General features: G+C 37.1%; 1 pseudogene; it reads right to left on the bottom strand.

The window, feature by feature from the left end:
• Positions 1–1208: 1208 nt before the first annotated feature.
• On the bottom strand, positions 1209–2976 carry LOC126084411 (tigger transposable element-derived protein 1-like; annotated as a pseudogene).
• Between the last annotated feature and the right edge of the window lie 19893 nt (positions 2977–22869).

The raw sequence follows: 22869 nt of genomic DNA on the forward strand, positions 1-22869 counted from the left end.
AACCACTGTTTCAAAACATATGAAGAAACTTAATCCTAAGAAAGAAACCGATAAAAACAACAAACAGAATATGAATTCTTTTCATATGAAATTAATTTTATAGAAAATATTGATTGACAAAGGCTTTAAAGTTAAGTGTATTTCATATGCACAGTAAGATAAATTAATTAATAATGTCTATTCTGGGTTTTGTTTTATTTATAAATTATTAAAAATGGAAAAAATTATTTCAAAAAATGGGGACTGAGAGCTGAAGGGTACAGGGTCTTATTTTGAGATAATAAAAATGTTCTAAAATTGATTGTGCTGATGTTTACACAATTCTGTGAATATACTCAAAGCCGTTGAATGGTATAATTTAAATGAGTGAATTGTTCAGTACATGAATTACGTCTCAATAAAGCTGTTATAAAAAGAAAAGGAAAAAAAACTATCAGAAATAGTCATTGAAGTTAAAAATGCAGTGAGTGAATTAAACTAAATTAAAAAAAAATTTTCTTTTTTAAATCAAGTTGAGGAAGGAATTCCTGAAGGCATGCTCAGAAAAGACCTGAGAAGACCCTAAGCTTTCACCTCTAAGTAATCTGTAAGTTCAGTGTAATCAGGAAATGAAGGCTAAAAAATAGTTATAAATAATCTAAGTATTGAAGGAGTATTCTGGAAAGTTCTTCACCATCATCTTTGTTGTCTCCTTCACCATTTTCTCCTCCTCCTTCTTCCCCTCTCTGATTCATTCTCTCCCTCTCACTCTCTCATGCTGTTACTCTGACTCCAGCTCTCCCTCTCTCTTGGTGTTGGTGTTCAAGGATATCTGTCAAAAAACTAGCTGAACACAAGCTAAAGGAACAGGGACTTCAGAGGTCATACATGAAAAAATACAGACTTTACAAAAATTTGTTTAGAAAATCGCTAAACCAACAACAACAGAAAAACAGCTACAGCCTACAACAAGCAACAAAAACAAACCCAAAGGAGAAGGAAGAATCTAATTTCCGGAGTTACCACATTACAATACAGCATGCTTGGAGATACTGCGGATTCGGTTTCAGACCACCACAATAAAGCAAATATTGCAATAAAGGGAGTCACACGAATTTTTGGGTTTCAAAGTGCATATAATAGTTATGTTTACACTATATTTTAATCTATTAAGTATGCAATAGCTTTATGTCTAAAAAAAAATGTACATGCCTTAATTAAAAAATACTTCAATGGTAAGAAATGCTAACCATCATCTGAGCCTTCAGCAAGTTGTCTCTTTTTACTGATGAAGGGTCGTGCCTTGATATTTATGGCTGCTGACTGATCAGGGTGGTGGTTGCTGAAGATTGGGGAGGCTGTGGCATTTCTTTAAATAAGATAACAATGAAGTTTGCCATGTTGCCTGATTCTTCCTTTCACGAAAGATTTCTCTGTAGCATGTGATGCTATTTGATAGCATTTTACCCACTGTCAAACTTCTTTCAAACTTGGAATCGATCCTTTGAAACCTTGCTGCTGCTTTATCAACTAAGTTTATGTAATGTTCTAAAAGCTTTCTTGCATTTCAACAGTGTTCACAGCATCTTCACCACAAATACATTCCATCTCAAGAAACCATTTTCTTTGCTCATCCATAAGAAGTAGCCCCTCATTTGTTAAAGCTTTATCATGAGATCGCAGCAAGTCAGTCATGTCTTCAGGCTTCACTTCTAGTTCTCTTGCTATTTCCACCACATCTACAGTTACTTTCTCCACTGAAGTCTTGAACCCCTCAAAGTCATTCATGAGGTTCATAATCAACTTCTTCCAGACTCCTGTTAAGGTTGATCTTTTGAATCATGAATGTTCTTAATGGCATCCAGAATGGTGAATTCTTTCCAGAAGGTTTTCAATTTACTTTGCCCAGATCCATCAGAGAAATCATTGTCTATGGCAGCTATAGCCTTATGAAATTTATTTCTTAAATAATAAGACTTGAAAGTCAAAATTACTCCTCAATCCATGGAGTGCAGAATGGATGTTGTGTTAACAGGCATGAAAACAACATTAGACTCCTTGCACATCTCCATAAGAGCTCTTGGATAACCAGGTGCATTTTCAATGAGCAGTAACATTTTGAACGGAATCTTTATTTCTGAGCAGTAGGTCTCAAAAGTGGGCTTAAAGTATTCAGCAAACCATGTAAACAGATGTGCTGTCATCCAGGCTTTGCTGTTCCTTTTATAGAGCACAGGCAGAGTAGGTTTAGCATAATTCTTAAGGGCCCTAGGATTTTCAGAAAGGTAAATGAGCATTGGCTTCAACTTAAATTCACCAACTACATTAAAAAAAAAAAGTGTCAGCCTGTCCCTTTTAAGCTTTGAAACCAGGCATTGATTTCTCTCTAAGCTTGAAAGCCCTAGATGGCACCTTCTTCCAATGTAAGGCTCTTCCATCTACGTTGAAAGTCTGCTGTTCAGCGTAGCTGCCTTCATCGGTTTTCTTAGCTACATCTTCTGCATCACCTGCTGCATCTTCTACATCACCACTTCCTGCTTCGCCTTGCACTTTTATGCTATGGAGGCATCTTCTTTCCTTAAACCTCAGAAACCAACCTCTGATAGCTTCAATCCTTTCTTCTGCAGCTTCCTCACTTCTCTCAGTCTTCAGAGAATTAAAGAGAGCTAGGGCCTTGCTATGGATTAGGTTTTGGCTTAAGGTAATGTTATGGCTGGTTTGATTTTCTATACAGACCACTAAAACTTTCTCCATATCAGCAATAAGGCCACTTCTCTTTCTTATCATTTGTGTGTTCACTGGAGTAGCACTTTTAATTTCCTTCAAGAACTTTTCCTTTGCATCCATAATTTGGCTAGCCATTTGGTTCAAGAAGCCTAGATTTTGGCCTGTCTCAGCTTTTGACATGCCTTCCTCGCTAAGCTTAATCATTTCTAGCTTTTGATTTAAAGTGAGAGATATGAGACTCTTCCTTTCACTTGGACACTTTGAGGCCATTGTAGGGTTATTAACTAGCCTAATTTTAATACTGTCAAGTCTCAGGGAATAGGGAAGCTCAGGAGAGGTAGAGGGACTGGGGAACAGCTGGTTGGTGGACAGTCAGAACGCACACAATATTTATTGATTAAGTTCACCATCTTATTTGGGCACAGTTCATTGTGCCCCCAAACAATTACAGTAGTAACATCAGAGACCACTGATCACAGATCACCATAATAGACATAATAGTAATGAAAAAGTTTGAAATATTGTGAGAATTACCAAAACGTGACACAGAGACACGAAGTGAGGACATGCTGTTGGAAAAATGGCACCAACAGTCTTGCTCGATGGAGGGTTGCCACAAACCTTCAATTTGTTTAAAAAAAAAAAAAAACTGTATCTGTGAAGCGCAGTAAAGCAAAGTGCAATAAAACAATGGTTACCTGCATTCAGAATTTTCAGATTTCAACAACAGATACAAACCATTCAAAGAAACAAAAAGAATGACTTATTCACAGAAGAAATTAACAGAAACTCTACCTAAGGAAACACAGATCTTGAACTCAAAAATCAAAAACCAAACCTGTTAATGTTAAGTCGATTCCTACTCAAGCAACCCTGTAGGACAGAACAGAACTGCCCCCATGGGGTTTCCAAGGCTATAAATCTTTACAGAAGCAGATTGCCACACCTTTCTCCCATGGAGTGGCTTCTAGGTTCAAACCACTCACCTTTCGGTTAGCAGTTGAGTGCTTAACCACTGTGCCACCAGGGTTCCTGATATTCTTAGTAGAGTTTAAATCAACTCTTGTTAGTATGCTCAAAGAGCTAAACTGTGGGCAAAGAGCTAAAGAAAACTCCAAGACTGATATATGAACATAAAGAGGATGTCCGTATAGAGATAGAAATTATAAAAAGGAACCAAATAGAAATTCTGAAGCTGAAAAATATAATAACTGAAATTATAAACTCACTAGAAGGTTTCAGTTGCAGATTTAGGAGGCTGAACTTGAGGGTAGGACAATTAAAATTATCCAGTCTAAGAAGTAGAAATAAAAAAGCATGAAGAAAAATGAACAGAGCGTAAGAGACCTGTGGGATACCACAAAGTGTACCTATATATGCATAATAGGAATTTCAGAAGGAGAGGAGAGAAAGGGCAAAAAGAATATTTGAGAAAATAATGCCCCCAAACTTCCTAAATTTGATAAAAGACACAAATCTACATATTCAAGAGGCTCAATGAACTCCAGCAAAGATAACATGAGGAGATTCACACCATGATACATTAAAATCAAACTGTAGAAATCCAAAGACAAAGAAAACCATGAAAGCAGCAAGAAGTGGCTCATCATGTATAAGGGATTCAGATTAACAGTAGATTTCTAATTAGAAATCATGGCGGACATAAGAGAGTGGGATGACATTTTTTAAATGCTGGAAGAAAAAAAAAAACCGTTAACCAAGATTTCTACAAGCAACAAAACTATCCTTCAAAAAGATGAAGGAGAAATAAAGACATTCCCAGATAAATAAAAGCTGGGGGATTTGTTGCTGGTGGATTTGTGGTACAGGAGATCTAAAGGAAGTAGGGAAGTTCTTCAGGCTGAAAGAAAAGGGCAGTAAACAATAACTCAAAGCCATACAAAGAAATAAAGAACTTTCATAAAGATAACTACATAACTAAATATAAAAGTCAGTATTATTGTATTTTTGGTTGGTAACTTCTCTTTTTATTCCCTACATGATTTAAAAGAAAAACGGATAAAGCAAAAATTATTAATTGATATTTATGGGCACACAATGTAAGCAATATGTGGGCAAATATATAAAGATGTAATTTGTGACAATAACATAAAAGAGGGGGGCAAAAGAGAGTAGGAGCAGAGTTAGTTTATGTGACTGGGGCTAGGTTGGTAACAATTAAAACTAGATTGTTTTAAATTTAGGATGTAAATTCTACTCCTTGAGGTAACAACTAAGGAAATATCTTTAAAAGTATGCATGAAAGGAAACAAGGAAATGAAATAGCGCACTAGGAAAAATCAATTAAACACAAAAAAAGGCAGAAACAGAGGATATGAGAAACAAAATGGTATAAAATACAAAAACAAACAGCAAAATAGCAGAAGTAAGCCCTTCCTTACCATTAATTATATTAAATATAAATGGATTATGCTGCAAACAAAAGGCAGTTTGACAGAAAGTATTAAAAACACATGTTCCAAATATATACTATCCACAAGAAACTCATGTTAGATCCAAAAGACACAAATAGCTTGAAAATAATATATAAAAATATATATACAGCATGCAAATAGTAACCAAAAGAGAACTGAGGTGGCTATGGTAATATTAGACAAAATAGACTTTGACCAGTAGGATAAGGAGCCACTACTTGTCTGTCAGTTCGTCACACTGTGGCGGCTTCCATGTTGCCGTGCTGCTGGAAGCTATCTCACTGGTATTTCAAAGACCAGCAGTGTCACCCATGGTGGATGGGTTTAAGCGGAGCTTCCAGGCTAAGACAGACTAAGAAGAAGGACCTGAAAATCTTGGCAAATGAAAACAGTATGAATAGCAATGGAACATTGTCTGATATAGTACCAGAAAATGAGCCTCTCAAGTTGGAACATACTTAAAATACCCCTGGGGAAGAGCTGCCTCCTCAAAGTAGAGTTGACCTTAATGATGTGGATGGAGTAAAGCTTGCGGGAGCTTCATTTGCTGATATGGTACAACTCAAAATGAGAAGAAACAGCTGCAAATATTCATTAATAATCAGAATCTGTATGAAGTATGAATCTGGGGAAATTAGAAATTGTCAGGAATGAAATAGAACAGTTGAAGATCAATATCCTAGGCATTAGTGAGCTGAAATGAACTGATATTGGCCATTTTGAACTGGGCAATCATATGATCTAATATCCTGGAAATGATCAATTGAAGAGGAACAACTTCACATTCATTGTCAAAAAAAAAAAAAAAAAATTCAAGATCTATCCTGAAGTACAACACTGTCAGTAATAGGATAAAGGGAGAACAGTTAATATGATTATTATGCAAATTTAGGAAACAACTACTAATGCCAAAGATGAAGAAATTAAAGATATTTATCAACTTCTGCAGCCTGAAATTGAAAAAAAATGCAATAAAAATGCATTGATATTTACCGATGATTGGAATGTGAAAGTGGGAAACAAAGAAGGGGTATCAGTCTTCGGAAAATATGGCCTTGGTGACAGAAATGACACCAGAGATCTCATGATAAAATTTTATAAGACCAATGAACTATATGTTGGAAACACCTTTTCTCAACAACGTGAATGGAAACTACATTTGGACCACGTCAGATGGAATACACCGAAATCAAACCCACTACGTCTGTGGAAAGAAATGATGGAGCAGCTCAATATCATTAGTCAGAACCAGGCCAGGGGCTGACTGCAGAACAGACCACCAACTGCTCATTTACAAGTTCAAGATGAAGCTGAAGAAAATTAAAACAAGTCCACGAGAGCCCAAATATTACCTTGAGTGTATCCCATCTGAATTTAGAGACCGTCTCAAGTATAGATTTGATGCACTGAACACTAATAACCAAAGGCCAGATGAATTATGGGGTGACACCAAGGACATGATACATGCAGAAAAAAAAAGATCATTAAAAAGACAAGGAAAAAAAGACCAAAATGGATGTCAAGAGACTCTGGAAGTTGCTCTTGAATGTAGAATAGCTAAAGCAAAAGGAAGAAGTGATGATTTCAGAAGACAAAGTAAAGTATTATAATGAAACGTGCAAAGATCTGGAGATAGAAAACCAAAAGAGAAAAACATGCTCGACATTTGTCAAACTGAAAGAACTGAAGAAAAAATTCAAGCCTCAAGTTGCGATATTAAAGGATTCTACAGAAAAAAATACTGAACAATGCAGGATGCATCAAAAGAAGATAGAAGAAATACAGAGTCACTGTACCAAAAAGAATTGGTCGACTTTCAAACATTTCAGGAGGCAGCATATGATCAAGAACTGATGGCACTAAAGGAAGAGGTACGAGATGCACCGAAAGCACTGGTAAAAAACAAGGCTCCAGGAATTGACGGAATACTGATTGAGATATTTCCACAAACGGATGCAGTGCTGGAAGTGCTCATTTGTCTGTGTCAAGAAATTTGGAAGACAGCTACCTGGAAAACTGATTAGAAAATATCTATATTTGTTTCCATTCCAAAGAAAGGTGATTCAGCAAAATGCAGAAATTATCGACCAACATCATTAATACCACACGCAAGTAAAATTTTGCTGAAGATCATTCAAAGATAGCTGCAGCAGTACATTGACAGGAAACTGCCAGAAATTCAATGCGGTTCAGAAAAGGAGGTAGAAAATATTAAAAGGAAGTAAAAAAGGCTCCGGAGTGACAGATACACGTAGCTAGCTTGGATAAAATACAATTTTTTGTGCTTTGGTATGTTCCCCCACCCCTATACCTTTTCTTTTCCAAGAGTCAAAAGATAATCAGTTCGGACCTGGTTTCATATAGTGAATTCATTTAAAATGTTTCCTATTAGTCCAGGTAAGTATTGAATATTAACTATTCATAAAAGGTACGTGTATTTTTGAGACTATAGAGAAGTGTTATATTTCTGACTTCTGGTGAGAACAAAGTATCTTTGTCCAGTTCTCCCAATGGAACACAAAATTACACACCAAAAAAAAAAAAAAAACCAAACCTGGTGCCGTCGAGTCGATTCCGACTCATAGCAACCCTATAGGACAGAGTAGAACTGCCGCATAGTGTTTCCAAGGAGCGCCTGGTGGATTCGAACTGCTGACCTTTTGGTTAGCAGTCGTAGCACTTAACCACTAAGCCACCAGGGTTTCCAAATTACACACACATACATACAGTTAAAATGGGCTTTTCCCTATGTTGCCAGGCTCTTATAGTTCAGAAGCGTAATACCCTACTCCATGGGCCATTCCAATTGTTGCATGATGGTATCTTCGTCAAAATTAAATTTCCCACCTGCAGGTGGGAAATATGGAAAGAATATGACACCCAGGTTTTATAGAATGAATTAGCTTGTTAAAAACATTATATATATATATATGTTTTTTGGCCATGAAAAATAAAGATACTATGTACTATCCACCATGCAGAGCTTTAGTTATAGTAATTGTTTGGGGTCAATCATGTCAAAATTTAGGTGTTTGGGTCTTTTTCTCTGGCTGAACTGGCTTTGCTATATTAAGGTGAGAAAAGGTTAGCGAAGTGGATATGTAGTTGCTGTTTGATTGTGGCATGAAACCACTGTAATGAATTCATCTACAGTTCATTATTGCAAGCAGCAAATAAGTTTGTTGCTTAGTGGTGGTGTTTATAAGACAGATAAGCAAACGCATTTTTACGGTAGAAAAATATTCATTATATAAAATTCTTTATAATATGAGCATTCTTTCATCAGGAAGCTCACTGAATGGGATAAGCTTTGTTATACAAACCCCCTTTTTGTAATATAATTTGATACAGTGAGCTTTTTTATTCTTTTTTTCTGTCATATTTTAAAAGCCCAAGTCATATGAAATACAGTGGTCATTTTGTTATAGCTCTGTGGTCTGTGTCACAAGAAAAATGCAAAACGTTAATAAATTATCGTGTACATCAAAGGAACGGAGAAATCATTCAGTGACGATGCAAAACATATGGGAAATCTGGTTTCCAAGAAGACCATGACTTACAAAAGTTTGGAATTTCTGGACTGATTTTTTAAAGAAGAACAAAAAAATCTGATTTCAGCAGATTTTAATTCATCCTTGCTTCAAAATGACATCACTTTAGTTACAGATTGGAGCTGGATTTTCAAAGAGCTATATAATCAATCATTATTTTCAGAGCCATAGATGTGGCTTCCATTAGTTCTTACTATTTAATTTCAACAGTTTCTTAGAACGAAAATGCCTAAACATGTAAGAAGAGGGAAAAAAATTAGATTTCATTTTGCCATGGATCAACTCAGATAATTTTGACAAAATTGAACAATTTCTAGCTTTCTAACTACTGACTCCAAAGAAAAGGTCTATGAGTGAGGCTACTAGTATTTATGCATAATCAATAAACTACTAATCTGTTACTTGTTACTCCAAGGCATGGGTTGAGTAATAAGAGAATACAGTCACACTGAAACTAGAAGAAAAGCAATGTCTGAGTACAAGAAATTCAACAAAGTCGCAAGGAGTTATCACAATTTTGCAGAGATCTTGGGAGGAAAAGTCAGGAGTCCAAGAAGACATGAAGTTCAAGGTACAACACAAGTAAGCAGAACAACACCAGGAGACATTAATATTGGAGTTTTAGGGGTTTGTCTTCTATGTACTTTAACTTCTTGTTATAATGCAAAGTGATCACGGGATAGAAATAGAAAAGCTATACGTACATATAAAGTTAAAACAGAAAACAAGACAGTTTACAGTTTAATGCTAAATGAATGGTAATAAATTATATAACTGAGCCTCCATCATTTTCAAAAAATGGTCTAATGTTCGATCTCTCAGTTTATTTGAAACTTACATTTAATTACGCTATTTGGCTATTGTTCCTTGGGAGGTAGACATTGTGTATAGAAGAAAATTATGGTAGATACACCCTTTAGCTCTTGTCTTCCCAGAGTCAATTTGCCATAGCACACAATTTTTGATATTTTACTGAGTCTATTATATTCAATTACATATTATTTTAAAGGTAGTCTAGTCAAACTGAACACATAGCTCTAAATAATCATCATTAGCAGTTTTCATTGCAGAATGCAAGATGAACAATGGAACAACATGTTGATAATACACAGCTATTCCACCTCTGAGATATGATTTTCTGTCTGTGTTTGATCAAAAGCAAAACAAGCTTACTGATATTAATACAGGCCATTTTCTAACTCTGCCTTAAGCTATTTCAACCTCAAGCTTCCCATTTTCAAAGACATTAGGTCTTAAGGGACATGTTGTATTTTAAGCTACTAGTCAAATTGTTCAATTTAAAAATACATCTACCTATGATGTACATCTCAAGCAAAATCCATAACAAAAACGAATGAACAGTGTTTGATGGAATTTAGAAAAATAACCCTATTAGAATAAAAATTTGGATTAAATTCAAAAGCAAGCAGACTTACGTGAATTTTTCTAACTTTAAAAAATTCATAAACAAGAATAATAAAATAAAATATCTCAATCTCTCTCTCTCTACCTTGTTATTTCTAGGACCCAAGCTTTATCTAATATTTCCATCTTTAGCTGTGAAGTACATTGCTTTGAAGTTGTACCATTGTCTTCTAATTTGTGATAAAGACTCAAAATAGTATCAGTATTATTTAGTGTTAGGCAATAACTAGCCATCTTACTGAAAACACAGGAAATTTGAGCCCCCAGTCCTTTAGTTACTTGTGAGTTGGTAAGTACTTATGAATTGATTTGAAAAGGAAACACAAAATTCCTGCTGGTTATCATGTGAAGGATGATGTTAGACCCTGGTAAAATGTAAAATAAGTAAAGTTTGCTTTGGAAGTCCCACCTGCCCCGTCACTCTCATTCTCTTCTCCCCCCCCCCCCACCCATAACGGGGACAATTTTAAGCCTCACAGACGTGAAGGATACACATCAGGGAGGCACTGTGGAGGGAGGAGGGATATTCAGCAGATGGTAGTTAATGGTAGTGACTCTGAAAATAAAACATGTGTGTGACTGGGTTAGGATGCTTCCAACATGCTCTCTAAAAGGTTTTGAATTATTGCCCTGGTCTTTAAAAAAAAAAAAAAGTAGTCATTCAGTCAAAAAATACTGATGACGCATACTGTGTTTATATTAGTAAGAAGGCATCTTGTTTGTTCCCCTTGTCGTATAAATTAACTACACATAAACAATCCACTAATGATAAATCTATTTTTAGATGATGTTAGATGCTGAGTGCTAGAACTGGCGTAAAAATATCCCACATTCTAAGTTCAGAGAACTGCCAGCAATTGAAACCCCCTTCACCACTCTGGGCTTGCAGACAGACATCCTTTAATATAACCACAAAGACCACCACCACTACCACCACCCTGGTTGATACAAAAGAAAGACTGGGTATGGAAAACAAATCAAAAACCCATTGCCGTCGAGTTGGTTCCGACTCATAGTGACAGAGTAGAATTGTCTCATGGGGTTTCTAAGAAGCGGCTGGTGGATTCAAACTGCCGAACTTTTGGTTAACAGTCAAGCTCTTAACCACTGCACCATCAGGGCTTCCTGGGAAACTAGGTATAGCTTTTTGGGAGAGTGCAATGGTGTTTGGAGTCCCTGGGTAGTGCAAACAGTTAAGCACGCCATTACTAACTGGCAGTTCAAACCCAACCAGAGGCACCTTGGATGACAGGCCTGGTGCTCTGCTTCTAAAAGGTCACAGCCTTGAAAACCCTATGTAGCAATCCTACTCTGCACACATGGGGTTGCCATAAGTTAAAATTGACTGAACAGCAAATAACAACAGCAGTGGTGGTCGTTAAGCTGAAAAGCAAGGCTATTGCTTCCCCATCACTTTTCCATAGAGGAGGAGAGATGGTGTACATCTTCCAAAATAGAAAGAGAAAGGCCCTCAGAGAATTACTCTCAGAGACTGAAGAATCCTGCCCTCCAGTAAACTGGAAACTTCTGATCACCATTTATTTAAAAGTTTCCAGGCCACTTAGCCCTCAGGCTGTCTGATGCTGAGTGTGAATAAAGGGCAGGAAGATGGTGTGAGAGAGAGGGCAGTGAAACGGCTGGCATTCCACTGTTATTTGTGGCCCGTGATCCATGATTTCCTATATTAACCCCAAGTAAGATGGCTAGCCTTGAGCCATCTTGCCGGTATCAACACACCCCTCAAAAAGGCTGACTACTAAGGAAGGGGATTCCAGCAGTCAGAAGCTGTGGGTGAATGGCTTGTAAGAAGGGTTGAGTCTAGAAGGAAGAGATTAAGGCCAATTTGTATCGCCTATGCAAGGGGATTATGGAGAGGAGCCTCCTGGAGCCCCCTAAGTAACCAGAGAATGGTGGCCAGTCAGCATTAGTAAGAGAACAGACTTGTGTAAGAAAAGAAGCCATGTGCACCAGAGAAAAAGTGCAGGAGAGAGGGAAGGAGAATGAAACCATAAATCAATCTGAAGGCTGTAATATTGAATATAAAATTAAAGTTCCAAAATATACAGGACTGGGTCTTTCAAAACTAGAGAGATACTGCTCTGATAACCAAAAATGACTGGAGAGTCCTAAGCTGGATGGAGATATGGTTAAGGTAGTAACTCAGCAAAAATCGGAGAGGTCAGCATAGTACAGAGTCATCCAAAAAGTTGATGTATTTTATGTTTATCCACCAACAGATTGAAGCTTCTCAATAAACTCATTACACATTTTAAATTCTTTATCATAGTAAATTTTTGAATAAAAAGAAATTCCTGAAAATCATACCATACTCACACACTGATGTCGGTTACATATATTTCCTTTTAGTTTTTGTCCATGTATATAGTTACACATTTTACATCCATACATTCATAGTGCAAGTAAAATTTTACACTTTTTTTTCTGTATCAGCTTCTATCATATTACGGCCATCTATTGTAAAAGACATATTCCAATCCATTAAATTATTGTTTTATAATTTGTCATTGTTGTCCGGTTTTTTAATATTTGTTTCTAACATAGTTTTTAATTATTTTCTTGAGTTATTTCTTAGACTCACGGGTCATTAATGTTTCTCAAGGTTTTTGATAGACTAAAATTATCGAAATTGTTTCCATAAGTTTTATGAGGGAGCTAGCAATGAAGTCAAATACCCGCTTCCCCACAGTCTCAGTGACGTTACTTCGTATCCAATTTTAAAGCTTCGCTTACTTTAATAGATACAAAATGGGCCATTCTGGTTGCTTTAATCTGCATGCCTTGGATTCCTAATGAGGGTGAACATCTTCCTTGTTTGTTTAGTGGTTTTGTTTTTTCCTGGAGAAGTTGTCTCTTCATATTCATCATCCATTTATCTATACTTCTCTTGTTCTAACCCCCCTTACAGCACACATGTGCATGAACAGGAGCACAAACAGCCCCTTACAGTAAGGACAGTCCTCTTGTCTTTATTAAATTATTAAAGAGCTCATACCATTTGGGAGGAAAGGCTCATGATTAAGTACATGATTTCTACTCAAGTAATTACATTCTGCTAATTGGGCCTGTTCTCGTGGCATTCCTGAGGGATAGGATTCTCCGAGGCTGAGGAGTCCAATGTGGCTTAATTTGAACAGTCAGAGGACAATGTGCTTCATGTGTGGGCAAAGCCATCCTTTTCTGACATTGCTTTTCCCCTGACAATTATTGGGAAAGATCTACTTATATTCACATTACACATTCTAATCCTCCATTCCCATCCCAGGGCAGAAAGTTTAGAGCTGTTATACAGTCTAGCAGAGACCAAGGCTCACACAGTCTTTAGTAGAGGACATGCTTGGGAAATAATAGGATGGGGACAAGTGGCTCTCCTACAGCAAAGGACACTAGAGATGGTGCCCTTCAGATGCCTCTGGTCCAAATATGCTTAGAGCCCAGGCTCCGACTCTCTCTAAGGGCGAGACCTTCCAGCAACATGAGTAAGAGGAAGGTTATGTGCATTTCTGTGAACCCTTAAAAGAGTTCCTGTTCACCTTATTGAGGCACAAGTTTCCCTCAGAGCCCTCTTATAAAATCAAGGAAGTTGTCCTCGAATCTGTAGCTACACTCCTTTAGCCTGGGTCCCATGGTGAAACAACACTGTTACAATGAGAAGTCAGTGACTATTTCCCATAAGCCTTCTTCTTTGCCAAGAAAGTTAAGCCTTCAGAGAGAGAAGGAAACTTCCAGGAGAAAGTTAGGTGGTGAGCAATAAATATGTGATAAGGCTGTTTGATTTTTAGGTGAAGACAAGTTGTTTTAAAGACTCTAAAGACTTTTGGGTGCACTTACAACATTTGTGAATAACCACAACAACAGTCTCCATTGTTTTATTCATGAATGATTTATTCCAACCACCCTGTCTAGTTTCTTAAATTTACAAAGGACCAGTTTACATTATAACTTTCTGCCAACCATCTCTCTGCATTATATAAATAAAAGGATTGTCAAAATGAAAAAAAAATATGAATCCAAGGAAAGAAGAAAATTATGAATCCATAGGCTGCCAGAAGAAAGAACAAATCTGTCTCAGAAGAAGTACAGCCAGAATGCTCCTTAGAAGCAAGGATGGCAAGACTTTTTCACAAGTACTTTGGACATGTTACCAGGAGGAACCAGTCCCTGGAGAAGGACATCATGCTTGGTAAAGCAGAGGATCAGGGAAAAAGAGGAAGACCCTCAGTGAGGTATAGCTCAAAAATAGCAATGATTGTGAGAATGGCACAGGACTAGGCAGGGTATTGTTCTGTTGTATATAGGGTTGCTATGAGTCATAACTCACTTGATGGCACCTAAAACAACAACAGTAAATATAAAGAAATAGTAAATTTTATTGTGACAATTACTCACATCACCAGTTCAGACCTGTGTTCTCTCTCTGATAAGTCATTGATTTCTTTCTCCCATTTAACAAATATTTATTCATTGTTGATGGATATGATGGAGATATGATGGTTTATAAAATATGCAAAACCCTTTACTTCTTAGCACTTATATCTAGTTTCCATAAAAATATCTCATTCTCTAGGAGACACGGTCATTAATTTGAGTGGCACTGACTGAATATTTCACTTTTCAACTGGTTATCCTGGTATCATATGGAACTCAAAGCATCTGCTCTATATAGGTTCAAGAATATAGTTTCTAAAGGCGAAAATACCACTAATGTCATTCTTAAATATAAAACGGGGGATACTTGAAGGAGTGCTGCAAGATATACAAATTAAAAAGAAAAAAAAAATCTTGTCTGAGCAAAGACCCACCTACGGTTTTTGTTTCCTCCCTTTTGCATTGGCCTTTACTCTTGTATTTGTTTGAATAAAGTAACGGGGGAAGAACGGATGACAGCCCTTCCTGATGCTCAATAAAAAACTGGCTTGTGCCTTAGACACTGAGGGGAGTGTTCTGAGAAGCATCAAACTTGCAAAAAGATTAACCAGCCAGCCTCTCCAGCTTCATGACAGCTTACTTATGTACTCCAGACTCCAGTCACATGCTTCTTGAGACCAGCCATGAGGCTCTTTATCGGTTGGTGTTTGGGAGTGTCTGATGTATAGGGACCAGCATTTTGAGTGCATTTAGGTAGGAATCAATTTTTACTTTGCTTTTTCCTCCATGGACACAGCAATCTTGGACTGGTCCCAAGTGCTCCCCTGGCTCCATAATGGATGAATCTTTTATGGAGATAGCTGATTTGGGAAAAGGCATAATGTAAAACAACCTGGTGTAAATTATAAGGAACTGGAGTGGAACTCAAGCATACAGTATGCCATTCGCAAGTGTAACTCAGAATGCACAAGTCTGGATGCACTGTATTTTCCACCGGCTTAGCTCTCTGCTCTGATTTAGATCTAATAGGATACACATGCTGTTTGTCTTTATATTGGCGATATGCTTATAATGAATTGTATGGCTTCCATGAACATACTAAGGATTGAGTGAATTAATTTTCCTGTTTGGTGACACCAGCTCGTCCTATTCCAATGCAAAATGTTGATGGTGTCAGAATTGTGCTGGAGTATAAAATGTAAATATGAGCACCTACATTTGAATATAGGCCTAGGAGTCTCTGTGTTCTTTTTGATTAGACTATTAAGCTTATGTGTGAAAACACATGAGTGCATGCCCAAACACATATATGCACACTCACACGCACCTTCCTTATAGTTTGCTCTTAGGATGGTTCATTCAATTCCTGCACGTGAATGTAGCCTTTTTATGCTTCTATTTTTCCAGAAGAGCACTAATTGATTCCAAACGAAGATGATCTAGAGGTAAGCTGAGTGCTAGAGCCCTGGTGGCACAGTGGTTAAGGGCTTGGCTGCTAAGGTCAGCACTCTCTAAAACTTCTTGTCAGAAAGCCTAGGAGTAAAAACCTTATGCTGTGTGATTTAGCCAGGATGCCACACCTGTTCTGTGTTCTTGATGTAGCATGAGGTCATTTAGATACTCTAGTCATAATGTTCTAATTTTGAAATACCAAAACCCAAAAAAACCCAAACTCTTTGCCATTGAGTTGATTCCGACTCACAGTGACCCTACAAGACAGAGTAGAACTACCCCCACAGTGTTTCCAAGGAGCGGCTGGTGGATTTGAAATGCCGACTTTTTGGCTAGCAGCCGAGCTCTTAACCACTGCACCAAAAATTTCCATTATGAATTTTGTTGATGATGCAATTTAAACAAAATAATTTTGGAGGATTACGCAGTGTCTAAAAGCAGGGGAGATGTTCAGGGTGTGTTCCACCTTTCACACACATGCACCTGGAAATACACTTACTGGTGGGAATATCTTGAAAAATTAAAGGTACACTGCTGTCTCATTAGGGGGAGTAGGAGTATATTGCAAGTGTACATACATTTTTGTATGAGCGACTGACTTGATTTGTTAACTTTCACTTAGAGCACAATAAAATTTAAAAAAGTGAAAACACAAGCTACAAACTGGGAGAAGATATTTACAACAAATACACCCCAAAAAGGATTAATATTAATAACTTTATTTTTTGATCTATTAAACAAATATACGGAAAAAATTAAAGGCACATGAGGATGGCAAAAGAGTTTAAGAATAATTTTCAAAGTGAAAATAAAGATAAAACAGTTAAAGAAAATAAACTTATTTCTTAATTCACTTCAGCTCAATTCCATAGAAAGATTAATTAGTTGTACAGCCATTTATTAGCTTAAAAGAGGAAAATACCAAATTTTGCCTTACTACATTTAAGTGTTTAGTCAAACTATAGATGACTGTACTTGTATCTTCCCTCCCAACACTCCCAAATACCCACATGTGTGCACGCATGCACGTACCTGCACACGCACATACCACATTCTCAGAATAAACCTGAAGAAGACTGCTGCTTGCATCATAGTGTACTGATGCAAATCTAAGTCGCTTCAATATTGGTTTTCCAGGGCAAACGATGCATAAACATGGGAAAGAGGTGCGAGTCCTTCTTGTCTTCTCCAACAGACACATAAATAGAACCCATGAGCAATTAATAATTCTCAACTCAGAAGATGAGATAAAAGGACGGAACACTTTCTGAGCAGTAAAATATCAAATCCTATATGAGGACAAGATAATCTCAAGAGGCTGGCAAACATGTTCTCTCTCTGTGGGAATAGATATTTTGATAATGTCTCTTATCATTGCTGTTGTTGAATTTACTCATATTATTGCAAACATCCCTGTGATTGACTGGCATGAGGTTGTTTTCCACGGTCCCTCACCTATGAATCTATGTTGAGACTAAGTAAGTATCTAATATTATCACTGGGGTCTGATATAATCTGAAAAAACTAAACTTCTAAATACGTAAATCCTTAGATCTCATAATAGATTAGTATGGTGAGCTCCAAGAGTCAATTCTTAGGTTTTCTTTGTTTCCTTTTACTTCTGGTATCAACATTTCTGAACGATAGGTCTAAAATATCTCACCATAACACTCAAGGTTGACATATACAAAAACACATTATTTTTCAAGCCAAATTTCATAGAGAGATATTTATAAGAATACACAAAATATTACCGATAGTTAAGAAAAATAGTAGCAACAATAACAGCTTTTTACATTCAACAAATGACTTATAGATTAACAATTTCATGATTGGGTTCTTAAATCAGAAATGTTTCTAGTCACTGTAAAAATCTGTGTATTAATTTAAGGAACCCTGGTGGCAGGCACAGTGATTAAATGCTCAGCTACCAACTGAAAGGTCAGCAGTTGGAACCCACCAGCTGCTAGCAGGAGAAAGATGTGGTAGCCTGCTTCTGTAAAGGTTTAAAAAAAAAAAAAAAAGTTACAGCCCTGGAAACCCTACAGGACAGCTCTTCTCTGAACTAGAGGGTCTCAACTGGAATCAACCGGACGGTAACAGGTTTGGTTTTTTTGTTTTGTTTTTTAGTGTATTATTCTACACTAGAAATATCTTCAAAGACAGTCAAAAGCTCATCAAAACTGAACTTTTACCACGCATTTAAAATCTGCCCTATGCATGGACTTCAAACATTTGTAGTTATTTCCCTCAGTCTTTGCAATACACCTGCTAAAATTTCCATCTTGTGAAAATCCTCCAAAATATAACTGTTATTCTGCTGGGAGTGTGGCAACTCAAGCAGCAGCTCTGACATTAAAACCATCGCTGGTGTTTTATCTTCTTTGTATCGCTTACCCCCCAACAGGCCTGATAGCTACATGCCTGAAGCTAGGTCAGAGCAGAGAAGGCTTCTTAGCCAGCTCACTGAGGATGCTGCAAGCCCCATTCCGACCTTTCTTCTCCAGCAGTAAGTGGGGCTTCCTCTGTGCCATTTCCACACTTGTAAATATTTTAGTCAGTAGGATCCCACAGAAGCAGAAAAAAAAATCTGACTCTTGCCCCTTCTTTCTTCTCACATCTTTTTCTTCTCAGAGGGAGGAGAAGGTTTTTTGTTTCTTGTTTGTTTGTTTTAAGGCTTTGATGCTTAGAAAAGTAAGCAAGGCTGTAACAACTTGATATTTTTCCACAAATAATTAAATATTCCTCTTCAGAAAGTTTACTGTCAACATGGTTAGTGATAATGTCGGTGCTAATGATAAAAATAAACACTACTTATTGGTTGGTGCTGCCGGTCAGTGGCCTCTAGATTTTCAAATTTTATGAACCTGAAAATTAATCCACAATAAGAAAAAAGTGGGAAATTGACATAAAGTTGCCAATTCTTCATTTTCTCTTTTTTTATTTTCCCACATAAGGTAATTTGAATAAACAACTACTATCCTTTATCACTTTCATATCATAAAAAGACAATTTGACACTAAAGTAGTAAGAAGAATTCCTGAATATAGGTAATAACTTGTTAAACTGGATAAATTTGGCTTAATAAAATGCTCACTACTTTGTTTGGTTTTCTTTTTTTGCCAGATCAATAAAAAGTCAGCAAAGACTGTGATCAATTGGTCTAGGTTTTGCAAAGTACTATCTAAGTTATGGAGCCCTGGTGGTGCAGTGGTTAAGAGCACGGTTGCTAACCGAAAGGTCAAAGGTTTGAAACCACCAGCTGCTCTGCAGGACATAGAAGTGACAATCTGCTTCTGTACAGATTTACAGCCTCGGAAACCCCGTGAGGCAGTTCTACTCTGTCTCATAGGGTCACTACGAATCAGAATCTGCTCAACGGCACTAGGTTTTATCTAAGGTATAAACGTATGTCAGCGAGGGGAGAGACGCTGTCTTTTCAATGACTGGTGACTTTTCCATCATTCTTTTTGTATTCATTTTTGTTATCAGCGCTTTTGGGCCTAGAAATAATCTGATTACAGTTCATCGGCATCTTGCTTGTCAATTAGAAACAGTTAGAATTTCAGAGACCTTCCAAACCCACTACTTAACAATGCCTTCATTTTGTAGATAAGAAACCTAGGTCCAATGAGCCCATTTTATAAAATACCACACAATTTTCCGCAATTACAGGTGTCAGCCTCCACCTATTACCATATGGTAACCTTTTAAGTTTATATGCAACATTCTAATGCTTAATAAGTATCAGATACAGTTACACGTTATTTTGGTTAATACTTATCACAACCTTATGTTGTGGATGTTAGCAGTCCCACTATACAGATGTATATACACGCTATACACCTCTTAACCACCAAAAAAAAAATCACTGCCGTTGAGTCATTTCTGACTCATAGCAACCCTATAGGTCAGAGTAGAATTTCCCCATAGAGTTTCCAAGGAGCGCCTGGTGGATCTGAACTGCCAACCTTTTGGTTAGCAGCCGTAGCTCTTAACCACTACACCACCAGGGTTTCCTCTTAACCACCATACCACCAAAAAAAACCTGTTGCCAAGGGGTCAATTCCAACTCATAGTAACCCTATAAAACAGAGTAGAATTGCCTGGTAGGGTTTCCAAGGAGTGGCTGCTGGATTCGAACTGCCGACCTTTTGGTTAACAGCCATAACTCTTATATATATGTGTGTGTGTGTAAGAGCTTGCCATGAGTCAGAATCGACTCAACAGCAACAGGTTTAGTTTTATATACATATACATATCATATACATATACATATACATATCATATACATATACATATCATATACATATACATATACATATACATATACATATACATATACATATACATATACATATACATATACATATACATATACATATACATATACATATACATATACATATACATATACATATACATGAGGGTAAGACAAAAAGTATTGCTACTAGGGATCCAGTTCATACATGCATGGGTTTATTCTAAACAAAACATGTTTAAACACGTCTCTGCAATCAGTGGATGGCTGCAGACAAGTTCTCTCAGTAATATACTTGTCTCAGTCTCATCAGGGTGTCTTCAAAGAAAAAAAAAAAAGGATACTTTTTGTGCCATGGAAAAGAAAAACTATTGTAACAAGTTTATATGAATGATGCTCCAAGTAAAACAATAGTTGCTAGATGGATCCAGCATTTTAAGGAAGGTCAGGAAGACCTCAAAGATGAGCCAAGAGAGGGAAGACTGCTCAGACGGTTATGGCCACTGTTCCTTGGGGCTCTAAAGGGGTACCAGCCACATGAAATGAAGAAAAACGTGGTTAATTATGAAATAAGTAAGAAAAATATTCACATGTGGGTGTTAGGTGTTCCTCATCTTTTTGCCTCTTTGTTTTCTAAAGAAAACTCTCTTTGCCAGCCCAATTTCCAAGCTTAAATGCAGAAATGGCAAAATAGAAACAATCCTGGTCAGCTGAGAGGAGGGAGGATGGACACAAAGGACAGAAAGCAGAGAGGACTGGGACTTTGGGGAAAGATTTTTGGAAGGATTGATAAATGACAGGCTCCAATTCAGCTCTGTGGTCTAAGGCCATCAGGGAGAGAGACTTTTGTGAAATGTGGTATGGGTTATGAATTTCATCTTCTTTAGTGTTCTTCAAGAAATGAACATAAGATTGGAATTCTATTTCAATATTTTTTGGTTATTAATTTTTTTGGTTATTAGACATATTTATTTCATGTGACAGCACATAGTTTGGACTACAAGTAGCTCTGGATGACATGTGGGTTACATAAGAATAGTTGTGTTTTACATTTGACTAGCAATTTATGCTTTTCAAAGATTATAAATCCATATTATTATGTTGGGCTCACTCAAGAAATCTGTGAGGTAAGCAAGGCATCATTATTAATCTCATTTGAAAAATGTGGAGATCACGGCTTAAAATTAAGGGATTTGTCCACGGTTATACAATTGTATAAAATAAAAAAAAAAAAAAATTTTTTTTTTTTACTTTATACAATTAAAGTAGCAGGACCAAAACTATGACTTCAATTTCTAGACTGTAAATCCAATGCTTTTTCTACTACCACATAAACAGCATAAGACAATTAATAAACAATATAATAAAGGGTACAATTAAGTACATGTAGACCCATGACTGGCACAGAATTGGATCTCAGTAAGTATTTGTTGTAAAGAATTTCGGATAAGACAAAATGAGCATTCAATAAATTTTAGTTGTTATTATTATTAACCAGCCTTATGATCTATGTAATCTCTTAGGCTTATATGTGGTTTTACACGTTCATCAGACATTATCAATGCATACATTTATTCAGTTCATCCATTGATGCATCAGAACTTATTGAACATTTATTGTAAAATGAACAGCATACTACGAATAACAGGAATAACTGAAATAACTTAAAATTGTATAGCCCATTGCCATTGAGTGAATTCCAGCTCCTGGTGACCCTAAAGCACCTTGCATGTGCTCATGTTTATCTCGTCTGATCCTAACTAGAAGAAATGGTTTCTGCCCTCAGGAGCTTACAGTCTCCATGAGAAAACAACAGGCTACAAATAAATTCTGCCAAACACTAAAAAAGTGTTTTATTTAAGTTTTGCAATATTGAGGATCAGCACTCACTCAGGACTGAGATTCATTAAAAAATTGAGTGGGCATGGGGGATGGGGAGCACCGAAGTAGGAAATGACAAAGTTTCCACCATCTGAGCCTAGACTGGGCTCCTCTCTCACACAAGGCTTTGAAGACTAGACTCAGGAGGTTAACAAGGCCTCAAAGTTCAAGATAAAAAGAACAACAAAAGTGGGCAAGGTAGGAAAGGATCCATGGTGGCAGTAGCACCTCCACGACTTCTTCCATAGAGCAGTTAAATCCGCTGTACAGATTTCCAGGTCTATGCAACTTCCAAGTAAGAAGGGTTGAAACCCCGAGAAAAAACTATTCGGGCAAAACTTCTCAGGTTACATACAACCTGAGAAAATCTTATAGGGCAGACACTATGTCTCTTTCCCCAGAGTTGGTATTTTGATATATCCACTTACTCTTTCATACATAAATCATTGACTGTATAGCCCCCTCACACCTTAGAGGATGGTGTAGGGGGAGTTTGGGTGGTATTCCTGAAGAAAAAAAGAAAAAGATCCATACAAAATAGGTAGACTGGGGAACCCAAAAAAAAGAACCCGCAAATGAGAGCATAGGACAAGAATTTCAGCTTGAGTGTTCCATTCTTTTCACTAATCTCTTGAGTCAAGCTGCCTGCCCATCAGGAGATTTGCTCTCTGGTGGATTTCTGGAAGAGAAAGCCACCATTTGCTCGCTTTGCCCTGGGGCCACCCAGCTGCCAAGTGCCAAGTGAACAGAGGTGCATCAAGAGGCCTGCAGT

This window comes from Elephas maximus, chromosome 10 (assembly GCF_024166365.1).
Source record: "Elephas maximus indicus isolate mEleMax1 chromosome 10, mEleMax1 primary haplotype, whole genome shotgun sequence".
NCBI lineage: Eukaryota > Metazoa > Chordata > Mammalia > Proboscidea > Elephantidae > Elephas > Elephas maximus.